This window comes from Aquila chrysaetos, chromosome 11, assembly GCF_900496995.4.
Source record: "Aquila chrysaetos chrysaetos chromosome 11, bAquChr1.4, whole genome shotgun sequence".
Taxonomy (NCBI): domain Eukaryota; kingdom Metazoa; phylum Chordata; class Aves; order Accipitriformes; family Accipitridae; genus Aquila; species Aquila chrysaetos.
The window spans coordinates 27,474,725-27,497,477 of NC_044014.1; positions in this window are offsets into that span (position 1 = coordinate 27,474,725).

The following is a 22,753-nucleotide window of genomic DNA, read 5'->3' on the forward strand; positions in this document are numbered from 1 at the left end:
ACACAAAGACTAATCGTATGAAGTCTTCAGGAGGGTTAGCAAACTAAAACTTTGAATTTCTGTGTAGTTACAGTTTTCTTTACTAGATGGGACTTCAGTTTGATGGGAGTAAGTTAGAGACATAATTTACAGCTATAGTTAAGGTATGGGTCAAATAGATATTCTGTCTTATATGCCCTATCATACTGATAAGAAAGCAAACGGGAATGAGAGAAGGAATGAAGGTTAAATTCTGAGAAGTCATTTAGAATAAATATTTTAATTAGTATGCTAAAATTTTTGTTTGTTTGTTTTGTTATTATGTGACAGAATGCCAGTGAAAACATCATGCATGTGTACAGAACAAAAAAAATTTAGGGAAAGTATTCAGTAAATATGAGAAAATGGGAATTATTTTTTTGTAATAAATCTAGTAGAGAGGTAAGAGAATTTGTAAAATGGTACCTATTTTGTTCTAGTTGTTTATTTCTTTTACTTACAGCTTCCAGCCCTTGTCAGGTCCTCTCTGGGCAGTTATTCTCTGGGGCAGACATGTTGATGCTTTCAGTCTTGTCTAGCAATGGAGGCCTGATAAGCCTGAGTAGCCTGACTTGTTTAATAACCATATTTGTTCAGCACCAGACCATGATTCTTGCATCATAGATATTTTCCTTTTTCAGTTAATTTCAATGAGGAAATTTGAACATTTCCCTTTAATTTTCCATTTATAGACTGTAATGAAGACTGAAAATGGTGGTAAGATGTTAAGACAAACAGGATTAGTGACAAAAAGTAGCTAATCATCTATCCTAGTTCAGTGGCTATAATAATAATTTGTGAGATCTTTTAGGGTGGCAAGAATGGATAAGAGCCTTAAATGTCTTTAGCAAGGAAGGACTGGAAGAAACAAGCTGTTACAGCAGCAGTTTTTTAAGGAGTTCTGTATGTTGTTTACTCTTATGCTAAGCCAGCATATCTTCCTGACTTTTTCTTTCCCTCTAAAATCATAGCATCTTTCAACTTTGGCCTCACAAAGCCATCGAGGAAATACATGGGGGAATTCTAATAAAATATATTTGAACTGGTATCATTATCTAGAAATCTGCTTGCATCAAGTCCTACTCTGTATTCTGTTGTGAAGAACACAAAAGGGATTGTCCATGAGAATAGGGAGTAAAGGCTGAGTCCCATGGGTTAAAAACCCTTCCTGTTGCCCATGAGGATAACAGATGGACTCTTTTCTTTGGACTCACTTGCTGTTTTGAATCCAGGCAGCAGGGTTATCCCTCTGGCGGCAGTCCAGTCGGTAGCAGCAGGTCGGCTGCGAGGGGGAAACAGGGCACACTCCCTTACTGCACATAGACAGCCGCGCTTGTTGGCTCAGATCAAGAGACGAAGAGCAGCCCTGCCGTGTATGACAAAGCACGTAACCCCCTGAAGTCCAGGTCTCAGGACAAAAATGAGATCACTGTCTTGAGCACCTTTGCTGAGTGCAAGAGGACTGAAAAGGCAGAAACAGTATGAAAGGAAGAGGCTAGAAAAACAACCTCTTCAGCAGGAAGATAAATGTGGAATTCTATCAGCATTCCTGAGCTCAGTCCTCTCCCTAGGTAGGGCCTATACTGGACTGCTCACGAGAAAGCAAGCTGGTCAACTGACCTATTTAATCCCTTCTTCTCTGTAGTTCAGAGAAAACTGTGTGGCCCAGGTGAGAAATAACAGCTTTGTAAGGGTGTCTCTAGTCTTAGTGCCTGATGTGACCAATCACTGAATGCTGAGTGCATGGCACTGGATGGACCAGAGACACTGCTGTTTAAAAAAACCCTGCATTGATAATATTTTTCATATTGTGTTTGCTTTCAAGGACTCAGAAGGAATACCCACATACCTGCTATGTATAAATGAGTGGCTTTAACTTAGCTAATAGAAGCAATAGTAATTCGATCAGTGTAACTTTCCATCAAAATTATTTCAGCTGATATAGTAGCTTAGAAAAAAGGTAGATTGGGACATTATGCATTACTAGCCCAGCATGCTGATACTCTTTCTGGTACCCAGGCTAACTCACTCACAGCCAGCTCAGATTATTTGGCACAGCACTGCAAGATAATATACTGTAACATCTTAAGGATCAGACCGGTCTTGAACTATATAGTTGGTGACTTTAGTAGGCATAAAATTTGGTAATAAATTCCTATTCATATGACTTTATTAGCTGAATCATGTGAAAGATGTGCCTTTGAGCCAGGGCAGGTGTCTGTTTTAGTTCTGCAGCACCATGCTATCAATGTAAAACACAGTATGAGGAAGTCAAAACTTCCCTGAGGATGATATCCAGCATCAGTGATTCGTTAACTCAGGCCTCATACTGCATGGGAACAGATTAATACAGTAAGAACAAGGGTGCTAGATTTATAGCTTCTTGGCCGTGTTTTAAAGTCTGTGCATCAAAGGCCAGAGTTAAAGGCAAAGTTTGACGTTAATTCTGTAAGTCCCAGGAAAAGACTTCTGGCTAGTTTCCTTTCTGTATGGTATGATTAAAAAAGACTTATGTAATTAAAAGCATTTCACATAAAATGATTTATGTAATTACTTTATAAGGACTGAATTTGTACTTTTGGGGCAAATAATATAGATTTCAAGCCTTGAAGAGACTAGGCACATGCTTACCTTTACACATGTGAGCAAACATTGAAAACAAACAGAAATATCAAACTCCTCAGGTGGATACATTTCTTCAGGGCAGAAGCCGAGACCTGGGCATCCTCAACAAAAGAGTAAAGTTCCTCTTCTGAGAGCAAAGGCCAAACTTTCAATCAGGTGTGGAGCCCTGGCCTGTGGCCTCGCCTTATTAATGTAGTTCCTAAAGAAGATAATTTGGAGTTGGTGGCAAGTTTGTATTCAGAGCAAATTATCATGCTCTGCCTGTCTAGCTACAGAATTCAACTCTGTTATCAAGTCTCTTCACTGAGAATATTATTTCCTATATTCAATGTGGTTCAAAATAATGTAAGCTTCAAATAAGTAGGAAACAGAGTTTGTGAGTAGGAATAAGGTAAATGGCTTGATACAAACATTGCTTTAATTCAAAATGCAGTAAATAAGTAACTAAACTGTGATAATGTTTATTTTTTGGTTTTGAAATATATTTTAAAAGATACTGGCTTTTCTGTACCTGCCCAGGCTGGTTCTATTGAAATCTGATGCTTTAATATACGCCACTGTTAGTAGAGCCATAATGAATGAGCAGTTCTGGGTATACGCATCAAGACGACTGTGGGCTGGAAGATTAGTGGGACGAGGATGCTGAAAGGTACATTGCTTCATGCTTCTGCAGTGCTCCTGAGTTCAGGTGTGGTTTGAAACTGTTCAACGGTGCAGTGCCCTTATGGGGTCACAAGGCTCACGAGAATGTTAAAATAACCCAATAACAGACAGACTGCTAAAGACCACGGTGCCAGCAAACAGGTGACAGGTTCATGTGTGATTTACATAGAGTATTAATTGACTAACCCTGAGAGCCCTGTGGGTGATTACTGTGCTGATGAGTAATTTCTCATGCTGATATGTAGGCCCTTCCTTTCCTCTGGCTCACTCCCAAGCGCCTTGAGCATTATTGCTTTGATGTTCTTCCTACAGCCTAAAGATGTCTCAGTCCACTCTTGGGTTTGTGCTGCTAGTGACATCCATGGTCCAGGTTGACTGCAGGCTTGCTCCTTGAGCGGGCAGTTGGGATGGAAGCCAGAGGTGATATGGCCAAGCCCCAAAGTGGTCTGACCACAGGTCCTCCTGCCATGGGCTCTCCTACCTGTGCCCATGAAGATCTACAGAACAGATGGGGAGTACATCTCCTGGGTTCTCATGACAAGTAGCAGACCACTCTGAAGATAGTACAAAAACACACAGCCTGTTCACAAGAGCAGTGCTGAGGGTCTGAAGACTTCTATGAACAGATGCTGTTTTATTGTACCAGCTACTTTTAGGCTGGCTCTGGTACCTGTCTCTTTTTTTCTCTTTCAAAGCACTAATTGAAAGTTAGTCTTTCCCACAAAATTCAAACCGATAAACATTACAAGTGACTTGTTTTTCAGATTCCTGAAGATAAAGTTGATTGAGAGATTTGCCACTTAGTATTTCTTATTTCACAGCTTGATTTTAAAATGTCTTATGTGACAAAATGAGAAAAGATGTCAAAAATGGAGGTATTATAATAGAAATAAACAGTGATTATTTTTCTTTGGATAGTGTTTCCTTTAATTTCCTAAGGTATGCTGTATTGCATGTTAATGTAACCAGATATTCAATATATTCCAGATCTTGTTATTATAACTCTAATGATTTGCCCTGGTAATTTGGTCCCAGTATGTAATAGTGCTTATATGTATGGGTGGGTTAGAACTAATTGCCACACAGTTCTTTTTATTAGGGCTATAGAGATCAGTAACCCACACAAGTTTATGGAAAAAAAATACACATTTAAAAGCATGTTGATCTGATTAAGTCTGAGAACAGTCATTCTGAACATAAACACACGTAAATCTGTAAATAAATAACCATAAAAAATAGAAAAGAGTGACTTTTTAAGGAATGTCTTCCATTGGTTTCCTTTGTGAAAAGGCAGATGTTTTTCAGTTGATAGTTTTATGCAGACTTATTTGTATTCTATTTTTTTATGGAGTAATATTCATCCCAAGAAGATTTAACATCACCAGATTTGAAGATCAGTTGTGTTTGTGTGTGTGTGTATGTTGTTCCCATGTTGTGCATGGATTGCACAGTTGTAATGCATTTTGCAGACTGTGATATCATTCCTACAAACATAGCTGGGAATGCCATAATAAGATAGTTGCATTCTTTATAAAATGGGTATTATTTTACAAAATGAAGGTTAGTATAAACTCCCTTGTTGGGTTACTAGCTTGCCAGCTGAAGGCCGCTCAGAAGTAGATCCTCTAAATTTCTGATAGATTTATTTTGTGGGATTTTTTTTACTGTCTTTAAGAACTTAGTTCAGTGAAAAAAACTACTTAAATATACATGTGAATTCTATGTAAATTAAGAAAAAATTGCTTAAAATGCAAGCATATTTTAATATATTCTTGGAGATGTACAGTTTTAGGGTTTTTATATTAAATGAAGACCTGCTAATGATACCTTGAATAATAATACAAGGAAGCATATGAGGAAAACATTATTATGTGACTAGGGTCTCTCATATGCCTTCTATGCTTTGTTCTTTTTTAAAGAAAAGATTTTATTTGTATAGATTTTATTTGTATATATTTTTTAATTTTTGTATGAGGGATCCGAAAGAGAAAAAAATGCAATAGACATCAAGATTTGAATGTACTTTTTTATATGCCACATTTAACTGGGATTAGGTGCAGCACTGTATTGTATATTTACAGCAATATTGTGCTGATACATGTTGCATGCAGTTGCACTCATAAGTTTTGCACAGTGATAGACTTATAAGTTTCAAATTATTAAAAATAAGCCCTGAGGTGAAAGATCAGAATACAAAGCGAACAAATAGAATATTTATTATTATAATTATTATTTCTTTATACTGTAAAGCTTTTTCCTTGTCTCAAATTTTGACTTATTCAACCCATTTGGATGTCCTTTGTTGAGCAGAATTCACTCAAGTGTTTTTCTCTTCGTAGTTTGTGCTTCTTACCATGTATTGCTTCTGCTTCTGTTTCAGACTTATTCTGGCAAAGGCAGATATGTGTACATTTTATGTACAGAGAGAAGTTTCCTTTCTAAAATCCTGTTAAACAGTTCACTGTCTGTCTATGAACGTGGATTCTTCCTTTGGTCTTTCTGAGGAGGTTAGACAGCTTCAATCAGAAAAAAGGACCAGCACATTTGAAATAATTTTCATATACTTTATGGGTGGTATTCTCGTTCCTTTTCCAGTCTCTGCAGACTGGGTAAGAGGGCTGAACAGCCATGCCTGGGAAGTAGGGTGAGTGCCCTGGTCAGAGTTGCGGAGTTCAGCCCAGCACTGCCTCACAGCCTGGTTGGTGCAAGCAGACATCAGGACTGCCTGCATCACACCTGGAGACTATCCAGCTGCCAGAACAGCCCATCTCTACGAAGCTGGTACTGAAGCCTAAATCTGCCTTAGCTATATTCTCCCAGGCATCGCAAGATGTGAGTTTTCCACTGCTCCTCTCCTTCACCGTGTATTTAACACAGTTAATAAGTAAAGTAAGGATACAAGATTGGAGAAGGCATATTGTATTCCTTTCCTATCTCTCCTTTGGTAATTTCCACCTGATCTTGCAGTAGCAGTTAGGTTTAGATATTAAGTTCCTGAGGAAAAAGCATTACTGTCCTTGTAACACTGCACAGCATATCTTCAGTTTTGGTTCTTAAAGCATTCTTCATCTCTGAATCTGAATCTACTTGTTTAAACATGTTTTGGGTGCTTGTATGCATAGTAAAAAAAACATTTCTTGGCTGGAAATTTGTGCATCAGCCTTTCACTCATTTTCTAATATTCGGAGCTGTCCTGGTTTTGGCTGGGATAGAGTTAATATTTCTTTCTAGTATCTGGTACAGTGTTATGATTTGGATTTTGTATGAGAAAAATGTTGATAACACACTGATGTTTTCAGTTGTTGCTAAGTAGTGTTTAGACTAAGCCAAGGATTTTTCAGCTTCTTGTGCCCAGCCAGAAAGAAGGCTGGAGGGGCACAAGAAGTTGGGAGGGGACACAGCCAGGACAGCTGACCCAAACTGGCCAAAGGGATATTCCATACCATGGGACATCATGCCCGATATATAAACTGGGGGAGTTGGCCTGGGGTTGCGGATCGCTGCTCGGGAACTAACTGGGCATTGGTCGGCAAGTGGTGAGCAATTGCATTGTGCATCATGCATCACTTGTTTTGTATATTCCTATTATTATTATTATTATTATTATTATTAGTAGTAGTAGTAGTAGTAGTAGTAGTAGTAGTAGTTGTTGTTGTTGTTGTTGTTGTTGTTGTTGTTGTTATCATTATTATTTTCTTCCTTTCTGTCTTATTCATCTGTCTTTATCTCAACCCACGAGTTTTATTTTTTTTTTCCCCGATTCTCTCCCCCATCCCACCGGGTGAGAGGGGAGTGAGAGAGTGGCTGCTTGATGCTTAGTTGCTGGCTGGGGTTAAACCACAACAGGAGCCTTTATTGATTTCTATGGGTGTTGGACCGGGCCCTATGTTATGTCTACCTTAGAGGCTGAAAGCTAAATACAAGATACTAAAGTCAGTTTTGTCAAAAAGTGTTAACTGCCACAACGCATGCAAAGTTTGGCTGGATATTAAGCAGTAGTAACTTCCAGAAGGTCTTCCATGTCAGCTGTGGGAGGGAGCCTCTGTTAAACTCACCTGGGTAGCGCCCAATGCAATTTCTTGTTCTTAAGGATTTAGTCAGCTTTAGGGCCTGGAATTTTCTTGTCTAGCTTCAGAAGGTACAGCAATGCTCTCTGCTGAGACTGTCTGAAAATTCAGACAGATACTACACTGTGACAATCTGCTCACGTTGTCAAGCTGTTGTTCTCACTGAAACCCAGAGCGACAGGAGCCTGTGAAAGTAGCTGAGATTTCTGTATCCTCAAGTGGACCCAAGACCTGACTACCTGGCACTTAGTTGTTGATTTATCTGAGATTATGACTGTGAGAATATGTCTGAGGCAAAGAGATACCAGAAAATACTGCTGAGATTCAGTGGGGCAGGAGGTATAACTAACTGTTACGCAGGAGAGAAAAGATGGCTTTAGTAAAAGGGCCAGTTGTGTTTCTTACATTGCAGCATGTAACTGTCTTTGCACTCATGAGGAACTAAGTAAGTGTACATGAGGCACTGTGTAGTTACAAGTAGTTTCTGTTATTTTAAATACCTAGATTCAATTCTATAACTATCTGATTTATCTGCACATGTTCTCTCTGGAGAAAGTACCCAAACAATTGCTGTTGCTATTAATATTACTAGGATAAATCCTCAGGACTACTGAATATCTGCATCTTTCTTGGGGGAACACCTGAGTCTGCAGGTGTTCAGCATAGTAAAGGCTTCTGGATAACTTAGACTGCATCCTGGACTTAACCCTTTTATATTGTCAGGATTCAAAGACGTAATTCTCCCCCAAGTCCCATCTCACATTTGGAGAGAACAATTTTGTAATAGGGGATATACTGGCACTTCAGTTCCCAGGAAAATATGCTGCACATATTTGAACCACCTACTGGTTACAGCATCACCACGTATCTTTCATCTCTCTACATCACTAGGTAAGGACTGGATCCTGAGGAACTCTTCACATTCAGAAGTGTTTTTTTTCTCAGGAGGACATTTAAGGTGGTCAGAAGAGCTTGATCTGACGAAGAAGCACAATGGCATTGAACAGAACTGCTTGATTAATCGTATTAGGTATTTAACGTTAAATAGAGGCAGCCTATGGTTTTTATTATTGTTTTGAAAAGCTGCACGCTGGGAGGTACTAGCCAGTAATTGGGCATGTGTGCAAACAAAACATATATCCAACTTGAGTTATTTGTATGACAGCAGTAGAAAGATTATCATCATAACATCCTTCACAGAATATTTCATATCAGACAGCCTTCCACAGCTGTAGTTCTCAATCTTTATTAGATCTATTATGCAAACACAGAAGGCTTCTTGAGTCAGCAGAAACTCAGCAAACTGATATGTGTTGTTCATGCTGCCTTGCAAATCACTCGCCCTAATCACCTAAGAGTTGATTAAAGTGGAGGTTGATTGGTTAATTTGCTCTCAACCTTGGAGAACCCATGAAATTGATTATTATAGTAGTTATTTAAAATATGTGGTACGTCATTCTTTCTTAGGGTTTAGCTGCATTCTAAAGACAAACAAGAATTTATGGATCATTATTTAAAAAAAGGGAAAAAAGAACAAGAGCTTCCCTGCTAGGCATTTGTCTATGTTGCTTTTAAATCAAATTTTCATTAATATCCCTACTTGTACACTGCATGACAGGGTTCCTCTGACTAATTCACTGAAGTCATGGAAAGTGTGGACATGAAGAGAATAAAGAACAAAAAATTATTTTATCTATCTCTCTATCTTATGTGTACCTCAGTTTACTTTTCTAACGTTTTCCTCTCTGTAAAGAGTTAAAAGCAATGAAGACTATTGGGAAAACCTCCTTCCTCCCCCACATACAGTAACAGCAAAGATTATCTAGAAAATACCTGATGTCCTGAGGGAAATGATGAGAAAGCTATTAATGGGGTGGAGTACTGCTATCCTGGTTCCAACTTTCTAGAAAAATTTTACAGTTCCCAGCCCTGCCCTAGTGATGAAAAGGGAGAAAGGGAGCTGAGTAGTTTCCCAGCACTGCCCTGAAAATGTCTGTGAATGCTGACAGGGCTTCATGGTCTCACACGATATACCATATGTTTCTCCTAGCCAAAGATGGGAGTAGCCGAAATGAAAAGAGGGTAATAATGCCTGAAAGATCAAATGTTTCGTAAAGGAAAAAATATTTATAGTCCTGTGTGTTGTTTTATCCTTTTGCTCTAAGTGCTTTGGCTGAATGAATAAATAATGTTTTGTTTATAAGGCAGCTCTTTTTGAATTATTTTAATAAAGTATTGACAGTGTCCCAGAGGAAAAAAGCTTTACAGGTAGTAAGATGTGCTTATGAGCCAGAGGTGCAGCACAAAGATCTACTCCCAGAGTGACCGGTCAGGGCAGCAGCACCACTCAGCAGAAGGGTCAGGGTACAGCTAACATGGATAAGGAGAGTGTTGAAAGCACAGGTTGCCCTGTCACACTTGTTTCTTCCCCTCCTTTGCAGGAAAGAAAGCATTATGTATAAGTATTTGATTTCCACATGTAAAATTACTCTGGTTTCTTCTTGGCCAAGACATCTTAGTAGAACTCAGCAGAATTTACACTCTACTTTCACAGGCAGGAATAATCAGATTTCAGTATTTATGTGGAGTAGGCCTAGTACATGGTGTGGACAGCTAGCTTTCTCCTTTGTGTTTCATCAGTTCCTCACAGACTCGCACATGAGTGGGGCCCGAAGGTTGGGGCCAAACCCACAGTTCCCCAAAGCACTACCCCACATCTGAATGAGAGTCATTGATTGGGTCTTTGTCCCCTTTCTCCTTTGCTTTTTCACCAGCATGGTTGTGGCTGTGGTCTAATGACAGCTGAGAGGTTTGGTTTGGTATTTAGGGGTTTTTTAACTTTATCAACTATACTAGTGCAAATCCTCATCTTCTGACTGCAAGCTGTTCCCTGCTGGCTGCTGTAGAGTCTTATGCACAGTTTCACTTACCTTCACTGGGTTCCTGGGTGCATTTATTGAGGCAACCTCTGTTATCTGGCAGCATTCATTGCAGTTGCTAAAAGCCATAAAAATGTAAGAATTGCATGTGTGTGCCTTCTTTTTATAGATGCTGTCTGCATCTTTCTTTCTGCATACAGTTGATTAATTCTTCTGTACAATGCCTTAAGGAATTAGTGTGTGAGGTATCCCATCTGATAGATCTGCTAAGTGCATTTATGAAGACATCTTCAGGCAACAGTATTGTCATACACTACAGTTATAGAGGGTATGTTTTGGGTCCTGTCCCTACTGGTAAACAATCATGTCTGTGTATTTCCTAGTGACTACTTTCTGCCTGAGAAGAGATGTTTGTGGGAGACTGCCAACAACCGTTATGCTAAAATTATACACAAAAAAAATGTTTGCATGCTTTACATCTTCTGCTCATTTCTTTGTTGGGTAAATAGGGTGCCATTCAGAAGTGTTTATTTTTTCTTTTCATGAATTATTCAAAAGAATAGAGCAGGAAAAAAAGGACTGTTGCATGCAAATCCTTGGTCATTTTAGTCAACTTCTTGCAAACATTGACACCTTCCAAGAGCTGCAAATTCTCAGAACCCCAGTTTTCTAAAGATCAAATCCAAACTGACTAACCTGCAAGGAGAGGTGATTTGCTACCTGTAGCTTTAAACAAGTATAGCAGTACGTTTTCATTCTGAACAGGTACCATCCTCACTACTGTATACAGCATTTTCTAGCTGGGGTCCCCACTACCAGTTGATCAGACGGTTTTCATGCTGTTAAAGGACAGTGAATTGCTGTAGATCAAATGCTAGCAATAAAGGCAGATGACCTCCTCTACTTACTGGGAGGAATTTGGAAGAGGAAAAGCATATATATTCCATAAACTGCCACAGTCGACTGTCAGAGAAAAAAAATACAAATGTGTAATTACCTTTCAAATTAATATTTCTAAGCAGATATTTTTAATCATCTATTTTTGCAGATGACTTTTTTTATTTGATAGAACACACTAGCACAATCCAGATTTTTTGTTCATACTCTGTCACCTGAATCTCAATTAATACAGCTAACAGAGTGGGAGGAGAATAGACAGGACTTTAGAACACCTATATCCTGGCACAGATGGAGTCGTGCTTTCTGTTGTCCCTGGCCAAATACAGAAGCAAAGACTAATATTGCAGAGTTTTTTGATAACTTCCAGTTTGCAGGGGTTTCCCAATGGAGGTATGACCTGTGTGCTGAGGACTGAAGCTTGACAAAATGCGTATTTTCTTTACATACCTTTAGCAGATTCCCTGAAATAATGTATAGTCCACAGGTTGAAACTGCTTGAGTCCCCAGTTTTGCCTATATTTGGGCTCTGGAAGCAATGCTTCTGTAAAGCCCCTTAGCCTTTTGGATGTTATGCAGGGGCTGCAGGATAAGGGCTCCCCATAGTAGGTGTACTTTCAGGGAATGGTTTACATCTACTTTAAGAGCATTTCATGCTGTCAAAGCATTATTAGCATAACTGAGAAGCAGACCCATAGTCTATCTTAGCGCACAGTAAGCCAGCTAAAGAACAGAAAAAAGTGAATATCAAAGCGGTAACACTTTGTTGTATTTCTTCTCTTAACACACAGAAGCAGCTTTGCCTTCCAAAAATTGTACTGGAGCTACAGACTCATTAAAAGATTTTCACAGTTGCTGATGAGAGTGTGGCCTGATGGTGCTAGGCACTGTATAGAAAGAAGCAGACCCAGCTCTCACTTGTAAAATAAATAGATAAAAATATACAGAAGGAAGATACACAACCAGAAAGCAGCGCGGAGTTTAGTGCAAGCAAATCTCAGGTGAGATCCATGGCCTAGGGCTCAGTTTGGTTTTTGAGAAGTAGTTAGACAAAATAGAAAGGAAAGTGGATTGAGAGCTTAAAAGGACCGAAGATCGCTCTAGGTATTCAGTCATTCTATATGACTGAAAGTGTGAAAGAGAAATGCATGGAAAGTAATTCAGTTATGTTTCATTCTTTCCTGTGTGTTCTGGGTGACCGCTTCAGCTTCAGAACTGTGTGCGAACACTTCTCATCGGCCTCAAGTATAAAGTCCAGCAACTATGGATGATACTAACTAGCCCTATGCTAGCTGTACATAAATATTAATTAAATGACATATATCACTTTTAATCATTGTTTTAAAAGGGGTGTAGGTTAAATTATCAAAGAATAGCTATCACAAGAAAGTAAGTTATCCTGTTTCATTTTTATTCATGTATGAAACAGAAGGATGCTTATCTAGTTGTTTACAATTATTAAATCAGTGATGTTTGTGTCATGCTTTGAGGATACAAGATGAATGAATTCTGCTCACAATTTTTTAATGATCTATTACTGTATGGAACCACAAAGCATGATTAACGGAGATGGGTTCATCTTACAACCTATCTTACAACAGATCAGAAATTCCCTAACACTAAGATGCAGAAATTCTCACCTTGGACCTGTCATTGTTGTTGGAGCAGAATAGAATGAGGAGACCATTTGGGTGCCACCAGCTTTCTACTTCATATGGAGGTCTTGGAGAAACATTCAGGCCCTACTGTTACAGCATTTATTGAGATTTTTGAACTATCAGTCATCAGAATGAAAACTTATATTCTTAACATTTTCTAAGAAAAAGAAATACAGAACAAGGGCTTTAGGAAAAAAAGGGTTAGTTTTTCATCACTTCCATGCATTTTAATTATATTTTTATTCACATTATTTAATAACACCTTGTGTTCTGAGATATTTTTGAACTTTGTCAAAAAAGAAAGTTTATTCAAAACAGTCTGCAGTGAAGAACTATTTTAGTGGCATGTTTCCATTTTTCATACACTGATCATTTGTAGCATATTATCACATTATTTAATAACTGGTCAGCCTGTACTGTCTCTAAACTCTTTAATCTGTTTATGTGAAATACAGTCCTATCTCAGTTGGAGATACTATACTCCACATTTTACAGAGCCAATCCCTCATGGTTACCAACCTTTGAGGTTTTTTCTTAATGCATAATATTTTCTCAAATCAATATCCAGAACAAAATTATCCTTGACATCACATAGAGAGTAACTGGTCAAAAATTATTTGGCATAATACATTTTTATATAGGAAAATGTCAGCTCATTTAAACATTTTGCCGAAGCACATCAATTTTGATGGCATTTCTCTAAAAGTTGGTAAACACACTACTAAAAGTATTTCATTTAGGCTTTTTAAAAAACACGTTTCACTTTGAAATGAGTATTTCAATCGTTTAGGTATAGGCTAAGATATATAATTTTATCAAGTGAAAATGAGAATGAAATATATTAAGTTTATCAATACAAGCATTTTTCTTATGTTTCTGAAGTCTAAATATGATGATAATTCCTATGAAATGAAGCACTAATAAATTATTGTAGGAAATCTAAGCAAAAATTCTCATAAAATGGAAAATCCAGATTTCACAGAGCTCCACTAGTGAACTTTGTAGGCAACTGTTGTGGTTTAACCCCAGCTGGCAACTAAGCACCATGCAGCTGCTCACTCACCTCCCTCACAGTGGGATAGGGGAGAGAATCAGAAGGGTAAAAGTGAGAAAAACTTGTGGGCTGAGATAAAGACAGTTTAATAGGTAAAGCAAAAGCTGTGCATGCAAGCAAAGCAAAACAAGGAATTCATTCACTGCTTCCCGTCAGCAGGCAGGTGTTCAGCCATCTCCAGGAAAGCAGGGCTCCATCACACGTAGTGGTTACTTGGGAAGACAAACGCCATCACTCCAAAGTCCCCCCTTTCCTCCCTCTTCCCGCAGCTTTATATGCTAAGCATGATGTCATATGGTCTGGAATATCCCTCTGGTCAGTTGGGGTCAGCTGTCCCAGTGTTTTGGGTCTGCGTGGCAAGGTTTTGGTAGCTGGGGGGCTACAGGGGTGGCTTCTGTGAGAAGCCGCTAGAAGCTTCCCCTGTGTCCAATAGAGCCAATCTCAGCCAGCTCCAGGACAGACCTGTAGCTGGCCAAGGCCAAGCGCATCAGCAACAGTGGTAGCACCTCTGGGATAACAGATTTTAAAAGGAAAAAAAGTTGCGGGGGCACACAGAAACGGCAGCCAGAAAGAGGAGTGAGAACATGTATGAGAAACTGCCCTGCAGACCCGCAGGTCAGTGAAGAAGGAGGGGGAGGAGATGCTCCAGGCGCCGGAGCAGAGATTCCCCTGCAGCCCCTGGGGAAGACCGTGGTGAGGCAGGCTGTCCCCCTGCAGTCCATGGAGGTCCACGGTGGAGCAGATATCCACCTACAGCCCGGGGAGGACCCCACACCGGAGCAGGTGGATGCCCGAAGGAGGCTGTGACCCCGTGGGAAGCCTGCGCTGGAGCAGGCTCCCGGCAGGACCTGCGGACCCATGGAGAGAGGAGCCCACACTGGAGCAAGTCTGCTGGCAGGACTTGTGACCCTGTGGAAGGGACCCACGCTGGAGCAGTCTGTGCCTGAGGACTGCACCCTGTGGGAAGGACCCATGTTGGAGAAGTTCATGGAGGACTGTCTCCTATGGGAGGGACCCCACGCTGGAGCAGGGGAAGAGTGTGAGGAGTCCTGCCCCTGAGGAGGAAGGAGCAGCAGAGACAATGTGTGATGAACAGACCACAACCCCCATTCCCCATCCCCCTGCACTGCTGGAGGGGAGGAGGTAGAGAATTCAGGAGTGAAGCTGTGCCTGGGAAGAAGGGAGGGATGGGGAGAAGGTGTTTTAAGATTTCGCTTTATTTCTCATTACCCTACTCTGGTTTCATTGGCAATAAATCAAGTTAATTTTCCCCAAGTCGAGTCTGGTTTGCCCATGATGGTAATTAGTGAGTGATCTCTCCCTTTCCTTATCTTGACCCACGAGAGTGTTGTTATATTTTCTCTCCCCTGCCCAGTGCAGGAGGAGGAGTGATAGAGCAGCTGCACGGTGCTTAGTTACTGGCTGGGGTTAAACCACGACACCCGGCTGTGTTCCCTCCCAGCTTCTTGTGCCCCCCCAGCCTGCTCGCTGGTGGGGTGGGGTGAGGAGCAGAAAAGGCCTTGGCTCTGTGTAAGCACTGCTCAGCAGTAATGAGAACATCCCCCTGTTATCAACAGTCTTTCCAGCACAAATCCAAAATATAGCCCCGTACTAGCTACTATGAAGAAAATTAGCTCTAATCCAGCCAAAACCAGCACAGCAACTCAGTGTGAGACTATGTGCTTGGACAGCAATAATCAGCTTCACAGGCATGCGCTGGAGAACAACTTGTGTGACAATTTTGTAGAAAAGGATCCATGCCTTCTAATAGATCTTAAGTGAGTATGAATCAACATTATGTCCATTTCCTACATAGGAAAAATGCAGATCTTGTATTGGAATGTGTACGAGGAGCATCTTCTGTAAAATACATGAAACAAACCTTGCATTTCACACTGTGCCAATAAAGGCTGGGCACCACACCTGTAGGAAGGTGTGGAGTACTTAAAGCCACTCCACATGAAAGCAACGAGATAAGTCTTGAAAGAGTGAAGGATTAGGCTGTGATGTCTGTAGAAGACTGAATGAAGACATGGATACAGTGTTCTGGTATGTAAATGTTATTTTAAAAGAGAAAGGGAATAATTTGTTTTTCAGAGAATAATTTGTTTTACTGTCTAGAAGGAGAAGTAATGGGCCTAAATTGAAGCAAAAGGGTTTTAGGCTGTAACTACGTTAGCAGGTAATTAGGCACAATAGGAGCTTGGCAGTAGATCTAAACAGTTGGTACTAAAGCCTTTATGTCTACACTAATGCACTTCGGTGTTTTCCTCTAGACTAAATATAGTCTGGTCCCCTAGAGTGAACATACTGACTATCCATGAAGTTTGAAACTGCATGAAGAATGGATCACTGGTTCAAACCCATATTTTCCCCATAGGTGTTGGTGCACATTTGATGTGCACTTGTAGCAGATCTTTCAGATTAGCTTTCTTCAAATGGATTCTAACTTATGAGTACCAAAAATGCTCTGAGGACTGAAATAACACATGATATTGACTTGAAAACTGTTCTACTGCTCTGAACCAAACCACTAACATAAACAGCTTGCGTTATGTTATATACATAATGCAAACGTCTTGCTAGTGCTAGAGGCTTTGAATCAATGAATGAGATTGATGTCTTATAAGAAGTTAGATGTATTTGTCAGGTATTACATAAGTATAGCTTTTTTTCCCAAGGTCCTTTCCACTACCGTTTTCTGTGCTTCCATTGTATAGACAACATGTTTTCTACCCAGAAAGGGGGAAACTGGGATAGATAAACACTGTAGTTGGAATGTGTAAGGGGTCACTGGCCTGAGTGCAGAATGAGATATATTTCTCTCTTGGAGATATGAATAAATTAAACCTACTATAGGTGTACTGTTAATATTTCTAAGCCAGTTTCCTAACTTTCTCTTTTCAAAAATTGACATTTTAAATGTTTTGTTGAGATGCCTTTTTCTTTTTTATTCCTAACATCAAAATGGAAAAGGATTTCTTAGTTATAAAGAAAATAGTTTAAACTAAAAATTGAAAAAAAAAAAATCAGCCTACAGCAAGTATTTATGATACCTTTATAAACCTATAAAAATGGTCTGCTGATTCCTAAACTCACTTGTTAATTGAGTGACATGAACTTTAATTAATTCAATGGTTGCTTTTATTTTTAGCTGAATTAGGATGTTAAATCTATGTATCCTTTTTCAAGAAAGTGAAACTAAATGGGGCACTATAAAATGCTAAAATCAATATATTTTAATACTCATATTGCTTTTGATTTTTTGGAAGTTTCCAGTTGCTATTAAATGCTCAAAGAGTAGCTACTTCCAAAAAGTCTGTGATAACAGGTGCACTGCAACCAAAATGAGACCTAGCTTGCAGAATATCCTGCATTTACACTAGCCGGTCCCTAAATAATATGATTCTCACTCAGAGGCTGGGAACATCCTCTTGGATTTACATGTTACAATGTTCCCATTTTCAAACATTAAGTCCCCCAAATTTTAATTGCATTTATTTCTCAGGCTTTACTGGCTTCCTTCAATACCTTGCACTGTTTTAATTTCACCTTCCTCTCCTAACCTTTCCCCATTTCCCACTCATACATACCTTGACCAATTTCCTTTTCAAATGAAGGTACAATTCTGCAAAAATTTATACATATATTTTAATTAATTAGCCATGATTAATTTAATTCTATTAATCATTAGTTAATCTAATTGAATGATACTGTGACTGAATAATCATTATTAAGTATTAAGATTTTCTCAGTCTGGGTATATTTTTACTCAAATTAGTTGAATCCTTCCCAGTGGCACCAGGATATAATTTTGAAATTTGGGAAATTACTGGATTTGAATTTCTGATACTGATTGTGTGATGTGCAAAGAAGGAAAATGCCATTAAATTTAGTGGCTGGCTTTATTTGTCTTTCCCCATGCCTTTTCAGAAGGAGGATGCTAGACTCTTCGCGTCTCCATGTTGACATTGCTTTTAGAATTTCTTGGTTTCTGATCCAGTTGCTATCCGTTCCTCTTGGATGGGGAACTATAGTTCTGTGCACCAGTTTCTTGCATTCTCCGTTCCAGCTGTATGAAGCATAGACACTGATTCTAATCTCCAATGGGTTAGCCATCTGATTTCAAGTTAATGTGTACTTATGATACAGAAGTCAGTAATATATGCATCTATGCTGACCTAACACGACCTCACTATAGTCAGAACAGTTTTTAATGGCCAATGGGACCTTCCAGGTTATGTTTCTGGCTGCACTGGTATGTAAAAGAAAGTTCTATCATGATTTTTCATTGTTGTGCAGCTGATTACATTTTTCTGCAATAAGTGCCATTTGGGGTAAGTATTATCAATTATATGCCCTGAGGCACCCAACAAAGACTTGTTTCTCAGGTAGCTCTGGATTTATTTTTTTTTTTAAATTGATTCTTTGTAGAGGCCTCGAAGTATGAAAGAAGTATTACTGATCACATTTCTAGGATATAAGAATAATCATCAGATGTGATATAGTTAAGGTGTTACAAGGTCTTAGCAGTGGAAAGCCAGTTTGTCAAATACTGGGTTCTCATTTTGGTATACTGAGGGTGAAACTGAACCCAGGTAGCTTTGTTTGTCAACACAATTCTCAGTTTAGAGGTATCTGTCAAATTGGTAGAAAGCTGGGCTATATGTCTTTTTACACCACTCATCTTCCCTAATTTTCCCCAAAATCTTCACATAGTTACCATAACCCTGATGTTACTACAGCTTTTGATTTACAGCTGGATTTATTTATGGGTTTTTATTTATTACTAGAGTTTCTCCCCAAAGTAAAGAAAAAAAAAAATTTGTTCATTACAAGGTTTGAAAACTTTTTATCTGAATGAAATATCTATGTGCAAACTTGGATATGAAAAGAAGAAAAAACTTCACTTAACTTCTTGAATTATATTTGAAACTTTTGGGACTACTTACTGTTTCATATTTTAAATGTCTAATTCAGATACTGTGAATTGTCATTTAGAAGTGTAGATATATTACACAAGTAAGTTAGTGTCCAAATTTTAGATTCTTAAAAGCACCTAAATAATCAAAAGTAGACACTGTCTGTGTCCCCATTATCACCATCCATGAGAACAAGGGCCAGACAGGAACTACTGTGAGGTGGAAAAGAGATTAATTACTGTGAACTGGAAAACAGTTATGAAGTTAGTAAAGACACATTTTTACAGTAAATTTTTCATTTACAAGCTATATTTTTTAGTGTAAATTATTGCCATTTTCAAAATATGATGTGCATTAAATAAAAGCTTGAATACACAGCTGCAGAATTAACATAAAAATCTGGGAAACAGATTTAACATTGCTTCAGAAAACACCATGTATTTTTATTTTGAGTACGTTTGTGTATAGACATACAAGGCATAAAAAAGAGCATATTTTGCTAAGTGTTCACTGTAACCATGTTGACCATGCTGTTGAAATTGTCACATTTTTTATAATTTTATCTTAAATATAAGTTTATAAATGGTTTCTAAAGTGTTAGCAAAATTCTTATAGATGTTTTGATAAATGATTACTTTATTATTATAGATATTTAGGAAGTCCAACGGTTCAATAGATGGTGCAAAACCAACCCTTAAAATATGCCTTTCTTTGATGTTTTTTAAGTATGATCCTAAAGTTAAGCTAGTTCTTTAAATACTATGCTGAGTTGAAGACTAATTTAAAAGCTGCACAAGACTCATGTAACGAAGACCGGGGGGGGGGAAAAGATGATTTTTTTCTTAAAAGTTCTCCTAAACTGGTAGATTGCTCATCCTAACCAGAGCATGATTTGTTCTGGTTGCTTTCAACCTGTATCCAGGTGACTGACAGGCAGCTTCTACAGGAGAAGCATAAAGAATATCAGCTGAGCTAGATTTTTCATAATGGAGAGCATCAGACTGGGGCTATCTATACAACTGATGATCTGGAGCCAGAAAACAGTGTTGTCATCTTACAATCCTAAATGAAGACCACTGCTAAAACAGGATCTAACAAAAATAAATTTGGCTTTATTTTTGTCACATTGGAAAAACCGTGTCTCCTTAAAAAGATGCTGGAAAAAAACCGGCTATTCCTTTGATCCAATACTTAAGGCTCACAGTGTTTTTAATCATCTATTTCCAGCCTATATACCTGGTTACCAACCAGCTCCTCTTTACTTTCTGTCATATCCAATAACCCTCACTTCTTTTCAGCTGCCATGGGCAACTTTTGAGGCTCTTTTTGTCGCTGCTTCTTGTCAGAAGTGTAATGGTTTATGCCCAGAGAATGCTTTTCTCCTAGGACATTCTGCCTGAGAATATTAGCACCCAAAATAGTCCTTGAAGGTTTTGAGAAGACACATTGCCGTTCCTGAGATTCCTAAGCTTATTTTTGGGTTGCTGGTTCAGGTGAAGAGTTGCTTGCGTATACTGTCCAACAGAGATTAATCACTTCCAGAGAAACAGCAATAACCAAAATGCATTTGCTCCATGCACTCAAGCTTTTCATAATGGATAAGCTTAAGAAAAAAAAAAAAAAAAACAAACCAGAAGATTTATCCCAGCAAATCATTATTTTGGCTACTATATTAGAAAGAAAAAATACAGGAAAAATATAAAGCAAAATCAGTTTAAGAGCAAATCTGACTCCAAATTCTAGCTGTCACTTCAGGTCTCTGACACATATCACAAAAATACAGGCTGACAGAAGGACTGAGGTGCTCTTCATTTCCAGGATGCTGCCTCTCAGAATACACTTCGGTCTTGCCTCTCCGTAAATATAAAGAGAGCTTTTACCAAAAGTTTGTGGATATGATGTTAAAAGCCCATCATGATGGCCCTCCATTTCCTTCCTAATTTATAGGAACCTATGACACAGCAACTTTAATTGGCTCTTTTGAGACTGTGAGAAATGAATAGAATTTCCTTTAGGCCTGTATAAGAAGACAATGTTACTTCTGAAGTATAATACTTTTTTTTTTCCACCCATGTTTACTTTTTGATCAGGAAATTGGTGTGGTGCATCTTTACTCTTCCACTAAAATATTCCTGGGACTCATGTTTTGCAAATCACATAACAAAATTGTTTTTGTAAAGACCACATATGACCCATTAAGAAAACAGATGTTGGGTTTGAGGCACAGGTGCAGCTCTCCTCCCACATACAAACACGCAAGCCGAAGCATACAGACACACACCCATACTGCATGCTTTCAGTGTTATCATGTCACTGCACATTATCCCTGTCTTTGTACTCAGTCTATTGAATTCTGCAGCTCTCACTTGTACTTCAGCTGCTTCATGGAAATGCACCATAGCATATCAGGAAAACTCTTTCTTCTCCCATCAGAAGAGTAGTAAGTCCCTTCCAGTGCTCCCCAAGTACTGGATTAATGGTGAGGGTCAGCAGAGGTAAGCAGAATCAGCAAGGCAATCTTCCACCTTGGGTCAGAAATTTGGCTATTGGTATTTCTTAGGGACTTTTCCCTGTTCCTTCTCTTTTCTATGGAGAGATCTTATTCCTTTGGAGAAAGATCAGGAAGATTCCCAGTGCTCAGCAGCTCTCAGGGGGACAACTTCTGACACCTTTAACATTCTCTCCTTGTAAGGATGGAAAGAGATCCAGCTGCCCCCCATGAAAGCTGGACTTGGCATTGGGCAAAGGCCAATGCAGAAAGCAGTGTTTCATGTCACATCTTTCACATCCTGAGCAGCAAACTGCCCCTTTCAGCAAAGCAGTTAAACACATGCTTATATCCTATTGACTTTCTAGCACTTAAACATATGCTTAACAGCTTGGCTGAATTGGAGTAGACTTAAGCAAATGATTAAGTGCTTTTCTGTATCAGGTGTCAATGGAAGGGGGAATATTTGCCTGCTCTGCTTTTAATCTTCAGTCTTGCTGTTCAGGAGTTTACATAGATGATTCTGGGTCAAGCAACCTCACTTTGAAATACTGTATCCCCTTACAGGTGTACGTATGTTTTTGTCTGGTTAACCAGCATGAGGTATAGTGCATGAGACAGACTGCTTCTCCCTTTCCTCCTCCTAGCACATTTCTCAGGTCGCTTCCATTGAGCTACTTTTTTATATATTGATTCTGGAAGAAAGTATTGACTGCTTGTTTCAATACTGCCCAGCATAGCTAGATGTAGCAATTTAGCTCTCTTAAGGCAGAAATGAGCAAACTCCCACTGAGACACCTATCCATTGATTAACATCAAATACTCACAGCCTTTAATGTCATTCTGTACCTAGACTCCTATATTATTAGCCAGTGTCTGGTTCAGAAAACACAGGGATATAAATCCAATTCCATTTTTACCCCCTCCCAAGAGAAGGAGATTCAGAGACATAACACAATTCACCTGAAGCATAAATCTGCAACTGAAGCTTAGATGCACAGTATCAGACAACAATTTTCTAGTGCAAGCTGTTGAATTGCTTTCCACGGGTCTCTTCCATTTTCTCCATCATCATGCAAATGACTGACTATTGGGTAACACAGCCTTCTTTTTACATCTGAATAAAAGCTACATACTCTGTGCTTTGTCTCCTGGTGAGTATGGCAATCATAAGAGCATTTCTTTTCATGAGCTTACACACCAACGTAACTGGAGGGCCTTTAGGAAGGGGCTAACCTTTGATATTTTTTAGAACAGTATGAGGCAGTTTGACTATTCTGATTTGATCTGCACCAATTTACTACTATTAATCAGCAGGGAAAGCCACTAATGACCTAGTGGCAGATTCCCTAGCTCTAAAGCAGGTATTGCATAGCAGGGTTTCTGCTGTCTGTTAGTGAAATACCACTGCATGTTTCTAAATAACAAAGATTTTCATTGTGGCTGAGAGTTGATTTACTTTTTTCCTTATGAAATATTTGA